The sequence below is a fragment of the Lycium barbarum genome, chromosome 6 (assembly GCF_019175385.1).
Source record: "Lycium barbarum isolate Lr01 chromosome 6, ASM1917538v2, whole genome shotgun sequence".
Taxonomy (NCBI): Eukaryota; Viridiplantae; Streptophyta; class Magnoliopsida; order Solanales; family Solanaceae; genus Lycium; species Lycium barbarum.
In genome coordinates, this window is record NC_083342.1 from 59,785,842 (window position 1) to 59,795,308 (window position 9,467).

The window sequence follows — 9,467 nt, forward strand, 5'->3', positions numbered from 1 at the left end:
ATATATATATATATATATATATATATATATATATATATGACGATATGATGATGTGATGATATGATAATATGATGATGTGATTATGGCGCCAAGGATGGCATGTAATGACTTTATTCACCGAGTCCCATAATGGGCCGGGTATGATATATGATATTGATATGCATGATTTACATTTCATAAGGCAAGTGTATTGGTATTTTGAATGTCATACTTGTCTTCTGTGATCCCTATTTCAGTCATGATCCTTTTTACTGTATTTCATACTTTATATACTCAGTACATATCTCGTACTGACCCCCTTTCTGCAGGGGGCTGTGTTTCATGCCCGCACGTATAGATACTCGATTTGGTGATCCTCCAGCTTAGGATTTCCATTCAGCTGTCTTGGAGAGCTCCATTGTTCCGGAGCCTAGACCTTTGGTACAGATCTTTGATGTATATATATGTTTATCCAGGGGTACGACGGGTCGCTGTCCCGTCATATTTCACTATCAATACTCTTAAAGGTCTGTAGACATATGTGTGGGTTGTGTATACGTTTTGTTCAGCTGTGTCTATATGATGTGCTATGGATATGTTCGTCTGTAGTGGCAGCCTTGTCGGCTTGCTTATGGTATTGATATGTAGTGGCAGCCTTGTCGGCTTGCGTATCATGTTATGTTTTGATCAGTTGTGACTCCTCAGGAGACAGGTTATCTGGATATATACGTATGATGACGTTATGAACCTTCGGGGTTCTTTTGCAAGTTTCCATATTGTTCTTAGATTCAGTTTGACTATATCTAACAGGTATGTATACGAGTGTCCAGCTCGGGCACTAGTCATGGCCCATGGGGTTGGGTCGTGACACTTATTAGCATTTATAGTATTCTTTGGCATTTATAAATTGTACATTGGGTAAGGGAAGGGTTCGCCCACCAGGTGAGAGTGTGTGGGTGCCCGCTTGACCCTCGTTTTGGGTTGTGACAAGTTGGTATTAGAGCCCTAGGTTACCCGGTCTATAAGTATATGAGCATGTCTAGTATATTCTTGCGGATCGGTATGATGCTCCGTACTTATCTGCGAGAGGCTATGAGACATTTAGGAAACTTCCAATTCTTTCATTCTTTCGTGCTACTTCATTCGAATTTGTATGTAGTCAATTCCAATTGGTATTTGAGTATCTTTATCTTAATCACCCACGGAAGGTGGGAACTCGTCCTTCAATTCGTATGCGAACAGTTTGTCTATGACGTGTTGTGGTATGGTACGAGATGTGTCATCCTGATTTTGTCACGACCCAATTCGTGAATCGTGATGACACTTACACTGTCCCTCCAGGTAGGCGAACCATTCCCAAATCATTTTAGTCATTTGTCAGAATTATGCGGAAATAAACAATAATTTAGCTAACAGATTCAAATCATATGAATAATATGTGCGGAAGTAATAATAACCCCAAAATCTAGTCTGGACTAGTACAAGAGCCGCTATTACATAGATACAAGTGTGATAGGAAGTACAAATCTCAAAATATCAATACTGTCTCAAGAATACAGAGTAGACAGTTAAATACAAAGGAAGAGTCTCTGGGTTGTGGATCTAGCCCAAATGCTTACCCTGGAATCTCTATCAAGTAGACTCAGATCACTCTAGAGGACGGGAATTGGAACTAGTAACAAACTCTGCACTTAAAAGAAGAGTACAACACGAGTAGCATCAGTACAAACAACAAGTACTGGTAGGTATCATAGGCCGACAACAATTAGTTCATATATATGAAGAAAGAAATCAACAAGTAGGCAGATAAGCAATCAAGCATAATCACGAATCACATTATCCCAATATGTCAAGGGCTTCTACCCACACATACATCATACAGGAACTCGCCTTCCAAGTCATAAGACTAGGTCAAGCTTCTAAACCACAAGTTTGCCTGGTTTCAACAATCTCAAATCAATAATCACAAATCTAAGGCCTCAACCGAGGTAGAGTGACTAATCCACAATCAAGTCCAGTCTATAATCAGATCTATACCACAACAATAGTACAAACAAACCATGCCAAATTACAAATACGAAACCATATGACGATATAGGATGAAATGTAATGATGTGCAATGCAATGCACTGGCCAAATACAAGTACAACAAATTTGATTTTTAACGACCATTTCTTAACGAAGGGACATGAATTCGATCGTTATAAGTGTACTTATAATGACAAAAACAATTCCAATCGTTAAAATCAATTTTCATATTTACAGTAGCGAGGGGATAATATCCCATGGTTAAAACATATAAAATTCAGTCGTTAGACCCCAATTAAAAAAAATAGCAGAATCTTTTCCTTCATTTTCCCCACTACCCTGGCTTACCAAGGGAAAAATAGTGGAAGTTGTAGAAAAATTGAAAAATGATATCCCCATTCTATTCTTCAGTGTAGGGATTCTCCAAATTGTTAATGGGAGTTGCTTTCTGCACGAGCATTCTAGAGCATGTGGAAGGCAGGATAAAAATGCACTTGATTCCTTCAAAACTTTTGTCTCTGTATCTTCAAGGTGCGTTTGAATTAAAAACCCTACTTATCTCTTTCACAATTGATAGATTTATGTTTTGGATCGATTAGATTCAAGTCTTTTTCTAGTTCTCTTTCTCCTTTAACTAGCAGTTATTCCATGGTTTTATATTGTAATGATCTCGATCTAATTCAAGCAATTAACTGAACAAATTGAAGAAGAACAACTTTTTTTGGGACAATTTTCTTTATATATAAAAACTGTAAAATGGAACTCAAATAATAAATCTGAAAATACTGAATTAAACTGTACTAACAGATGAATCAATTCTCGATTGTTGAGATGAATCTATAGAATTGAAGAAGAGAGGAGAGTAGAAGAAGAAGGAGAAGAGAAATTGAGGAAGAAGAGAATTTGAGGAAGAAGGAAATGAACCTGATTTTCGTTGCCTTTTTCTCTCTCATCTGACACCTTATAACAAATTAACACTGACATGGCGTGATCCTGGCCCTTACTGCTCATTAATTGAAATGTAATCTCAGCCGTTGCTTTTAAAAGTTAGTTAATATACTCCCCTTTGTGTGCCCAGCTTCGAACCCAGAAAACAACATCATTTTCAGCAATTATTTACTACTACTAATATAATTATATCATGACATAACCTCCTCCATCAAAACATCCTTGACCTCGAGGATGGGATTAAAATTTGGAAATTTAGCCTTGAGGAACTGATAGTCTTCCCAAGTGGCATCTTCAGGTGGTAAATTGGACCATTGCACCAATATTTTGATCACAACAACATTGTTCTTCTTCACCATTTGTCTTTGTAGAATGGCCACTGGTTAAACAAGGGATTGGCCATCTTCACCAGTAGTAGGTAGCTCAGATTGCACCACCACTCTTGTACCCACCTTCTTCTTAAGCAAGGAAACATGAAAGACAGGATGCACTTTTGAACTTGGGGGCAGTGCTAGCTTATAAGCAACCTTTCCAATCCTGCGTAGCACCTTATAAGGACCATAGTACTTAGAACTGAGCTTGAGATTCTTCCTTAAGGCAATGGACGTTTGTCTATAAGGTTGAAACTTCAAGTAAACCATGTCCCTAGCTGCAAATTCTCTGTCATCCCTCTTTTTATCAGTATAAAACTTCATTCTTTCTTGAGATTTACTCAAATGATCCCTGAGTAGCTACTGCATTTGTTTTCTTAGCATGACAGTAGCCTCGACTGCTGGAACTATGCTTTCAATCATAGGATCCAAGGATAGCTGAGATGGAGAGTATCCATATAAATATTTAAATGGTGTACATTGCAGACTAGTATGAAAATTAGTATTATACCACCACTCAACAGCTGATAACCACTTCTTCCACTTAGTTGGCCTGTTTGATGTCATGAAACCTCAAGTAACACTCTAAACACTTATTGACTCTCTTAGTTTGACCATCATTCTGAGGATGGCAAGTTGTACTGTAGTGTAACTGAGTACCAAGTAGTTCGAACAATGCTTGCCAAAAATTTCTAAGAAATATCTTGTCTCTGTCAGTGACAATAGATTCAGGTGTTCCAGCTAAGCTATGCACTCTTTTCCAAAACACTTCAGCCACATTTACAGTAGTATATGGATGAGATAGTGCTACAAAGTGAGCATATTTAGTCATTATGTCGACTACCACTAGGATTACCTCTTTATTCTTGGATTTAGGCAATCCTTCAATGAAGTCCATGTTGATATAAGTCCAAGCTTGATTTGGAATAGGAAGGGGTTGCAGGAGTACTGGATAAGTTGCATTATCATCCTTGCACCCGACAGACACATCAAAGCTTGCTACAAATTCAATCACCATCTGTTTAATTTTAGGCCAATAAAACAGCTGAGACAGTCTTGTGAGAGTTCCCAACTGGCCAAAATGACCACCTAATGGAGAATCATGAAAAGTGGAAATCAATTGTTATCTGGGGTTTCCACTATCTCCAATATAGATCTTACCCTTTCTTCTGAGAATACCAGATGTATAGTGCCACAGACTTGGTCCTTGCAAGTCCACAATGAGTTGAGTAATCAAATCTCTTGCTTGTAAGACATTTTCATAACTTGAAGTGACTTCCTGCATCCATGATGGAACTAAAATACTGATAACCAACAGCTGACCTTAATGCACTAGAGAGTTGTTCACCATATCCTTATGCTGTCTAGAAAGAGAATATGCCAGCCTATTCTCAGCACCATTCTTGTATTGCACCTCATAATCTAGTCCAAGAAGTTTTGTGAGCCCTTTTTGTTGTATTACTGAAGTTACCTTCTGTTCTAATAAGTACTTTAAGCTGTAGTGGTCAGTCCTGACAATAAAGTACTTGTACCATAGATAGTGCTTCCATTTATCAACTGCACTCAATAATGCCATGTACTCCTTCTCATAAATTGATTTACCCCTTTGTTTTTGTGCGAAGACCTTACTAAAGAAAGAAACAGGTATGTCTCCTTGCATTAGAAAAGAACCAATTCCCCCATTGGTAGCATCATTCTCAACTATGAACTCCTTAGAGTAGTCTAGTAATACTAAGACTGCAGTAGTTGTCATTGCTATTTTGAGAGTTGAGAAAGCAAGTTCAGCCTCATCATTACATTTAAATGCATTTTTCTTAAGTAGATCAGTCAATGGTCTGCAAATGGTGCCATAACCAGCAACATACTTCTTATAATACCCAGTCAAGCCCAAGAATACTCTTAGACTTTTAATTGAGCTTGTTTTAGGCCAGTCAACTATAGCTTGTATCTTGGTTAGGTTAGTAGAAACACCCTCTTTGGTGATCACATGGCCCAAGTATTCAACCTGTTTCTGACCAAAGGATCATTTTGATTTCTTGGCCAAAAGAGAGTAACACAGCAGTCAAGTGACTAACAAATTCTTCTAATGACACACTGTATATAAGTATATCATCAAAGGATACCAGAATAAATTTCCTCAGATAAGGTTGGAAAATTTGGTTTATCAAGGCTTGAAATGTTGCAGGTGCATTTGTTAATCCAAATGGCATTACTCTAAACTCATAATGCCCCATGTGAGTTCTGAATGCTGTCTTGTACACATCCTCTTCCTTTATCCTGATCTAATGGTAGCCAGCTCTTAAGTCAACCTTAGAAAACATTGCTGCTCCATGTAGTTCATCCAACAAATCATCGACAATGGGTATGGGGTATTTATCTTTAATAGTGATCTCATTTAGTCCTCTATAATCCACACAGAATCTCCATGTACCATCCATTGTTTTACAAGAATTGCTGGAGATGAGAATGGTGATCGACTCTGCTGAATGGTTCCATTAGTGAGCATTTCTTTAACCTGTTTTTCTAGCTCATCCTTAAGGTGTAAATTGTATCTATATGGTCTCAAACTTACTAGCATAGAACCTGGTTTGAGTGGAATATCATGGTCCAAGGCCCTGACAGGTGGCAAAGAGTTTGGTTCCATGAACACATCCTTGTATTTGTCTAGTACTGCTTATATGGTTCCGTCAACTAGATCATGTTCCTCAGTCATTACTGCATTCACAATAAAGATATGGGCTAAAAGTGTTTGACCCTTCTTCAATACCTTGCTCATGGTTTTGCTGGATATCATGTTCAACTTGCCTTCTTCAGTAATACCATGCAGTCCAACTTGTTTCCCTTTCTACCAATTGTAACACAGTTCTTCTCATGGTCAAACTTCGTTGGATTATGCTTCTTCATCCAATCATTACCTAGAACAATAACACACCCTCCAAGTGGTATAATTAGCAAATCATCTTAGAAGGGTCTGTCTTGCATCTTCCACATGAACCCCTTACAATGAGTAGTACACATGACATAGTTACCATATGCTACTGTTACTCTCAAAGGAGGACAATAACTAGCTTGATATCCAGTTTCTTTAATAGTGCTCTCATCAATAAAACTATGTGTGCTGCCAGAATCAATCAACAAAGTAAGGTTTCTATTCTTTACAGAACCACTGACCAATATAGTGTTAACACCCCTATTATTACCAGACAAATCACTCATGCATATGGCTTCCTGTACAACTTGTTCTATACCACATTCAATGGTCAAATCCTCAATGGATGGATCATCTACACCACCAACTTTTTCTGCAACCTCCACCTCACCTAACAGTCAATTCAACTGTTTCCTTTGGAATTGATGGCCTGGTGAGTACTTCTCTCCACATCTAAAGCATAAATGGTTACTCCTTCTGTACTCATATACTTCTGATGTAAGTCTAAAACTATTAGGCTTAGTTGCAGCTGCAACTGGAGCCTTAGCAGAAGTATTATCATTAAACCTTGCTGATAGTTTAGCAGCTGCTCTAGCCTTCCTCGCAGCAACTACAATTGATTTTTTCTGTAGCTTGGCCTGCTCAATAGCAAGCCTAAAAGTAGTAGGTTTATGTAGTTTAACACCCACCTTAATAGCCTCTTTTGATGCACCTGTGAAACTTGACAAAAAATGTGATTCATCCAAGTGAGGGTTCCTCATTAACATCTGAGCTTCCTTATCTTCAAATTAAGCTAACAACTTATTTACAGTTCCAGTTTGGCATAACTTATTGAATTCTTCTACTATATATACCATCATTTCACACCCCGAACCATGGCCTGGACGTAACATGGCACTCGGTGCCATACTGCATGTGACCGAGCGAACCACATGGCTTGCTGAATCATCATGAGGCATACATGAGCGAAAATATAGCATGAACGTGATGAGCTTTTATAAAACATGAGATGTCATAATAATTTAATGAAATACTTGTTTAAATCATAAATGCGGAAATAACATAAGTTGAGCCAAAGATGGCTAAACACCTAGCATGTCTAACATAACTTAACTGGCTAGTCTATGAAACCTGTGATCGTGAATCTTGACTGGAAAACGTACTTGCTGGGACAAGGCCCCCCAACATACCTTTAAATGCATGACTAGTAAGATAAAGATAACTGACTAAACCCCGAATGAGATGGGGCTCACCAATGAGCTGATACGAGCAAAACCTACTGAGCAGATGCAACGTCCTGTAAATACGAGCTGGCATCGTGAAATGCAGGCCCCCGGGCAATAAAAGGGGACGTCAACACATTGAATGTACTGGTATATAAAGCAACTGAATGAAATAACACAGGACATGAAATAACATGATAAGAACTGAAACTGGAAACCTGAACATGAACATGAGCATGAGTATATATATATATATATATATATATATATATATAACATAAGTAAAACATGATAAGTAGGGAGAGCATTTCATAAACAGACATGTGATATCACCACGTGGGTACGTGGAGTCTAGTACCTCGCCGGACCAGCAGAGCCCTCATACCTTGCCAGGGTATAAGGTGGTATCATGCCTGATGGATCCATTCAGTGTAAAATTAAGGTATCGTCTTATCTGGGCGGAGCGATCCTTGTCCTACGGTGGCTACGTAGTTTCAGGCTATCTAAGCCTTCTCGTTAATTTGTGCAACTCCCAGAAACATAAACATAATATAGTTATCTAAGAAGCCCATGATTTTCGTGAATTAACTTGTACTTGTCTTGAAATCATGATTTCACGAAATAACTTGTAAACGCGGTTTCATGAAATAACTTATATTTAGTATGTATGTATCTTGTATCATAGCATGAAAGTAATTATATAATATGGTTGCATGAAACCTTGTAGACATATAGGATATTCATTAAATAATCATTCTTAGTCAAAAACACGCATGCAAGGACCCATGGAATACAAAATATGGGTTTTCATGGATTACGGACAGATTCTCAATAATCATAATGAGTATCAAGACCACAATGATAGAATAATAACAATTCAAACATAATAAAGTCATAGACATGGACCTAGGGTTATCATGAGCGTAGTATAGAATAGAAACCCTAGTTTTGTAAAGTTTCATACTTTATGGATTAGGAGGCGTGGGGAAGAACAATGATGTTCCTACACGTAGGTAGTAACTGTACATACCTTAATCGCTCCAAAACTTGAAGAAAAGTCTGAATCTTTGGAGAAGAATTCCAAAGTCTTGAATTCTTGAACCTTAGGATAGGTTTTCTTGAAAACCCTAGTTTAGGAACAATGATTTCTTGCTTAGATTATTAGAGTGTATATTAGAATTGAGTTGGAAAGGTTTACTCAAGTTAGAAAGGGATTAGGAACTTGAATTCAACCTAGAATCATGATAAAACTTACTTTGGAAGGTTCTTGGGGCTTGAGACTTGTTCTTCCTGACTTTAGGGTAATTTTTTGTGACTAGGGGTGTTAGGGAAATAAACCCCAAGCCTAAATATAACTTAAAACGCGAAATCCCAACTTTTTACCCAAAAGCGACCTGTTTCGTGATGGGTCTGCGATGCGGGTGCATCGCGCCACAGTCTGTAGGTCACTACTCAGAGTTGCACGATCGGCCCGCGATGCGGGGCCATCGCACGTGCTCTCACGTGCCCTCACGCGCCCCGTGTGTCGGTTCTACAAAATGTTCGGTAAAATGGTCATAACGTTTTGTACAAGGCTCTGTTTGGACTGCACAATATACCGTTGGAAAGCTATTTCAAAGGGCTACAACTTTAATGTTTTAAGGTTCCTAAAATTCCCAATGCATTTGCACGAAATTCGACTGGAAGGCAGACGTATCGAAAACATAGCCGATTCTATAGAATTTTAAGTGCCTTACTATTAGCCATATTGAGACGATCATATCTCCTTGCTCCGATCTCTGATTGGATTGGTCCTTATATTTTTAGAAAGGTATTTATATGTACTACAACTTTCATTGAGGGTACTTTCCCAAATTCCCAACTAATCAAGGAGTTATCGCTGCCCGAAGTAGGCTGGTCAACCACTTTTGTAATACGTACAAACTTTTAAATTTTTCTTTAAAACTCTAACATTACGAGTCTAACATGAGTTCTAAGATACGAGGTGTT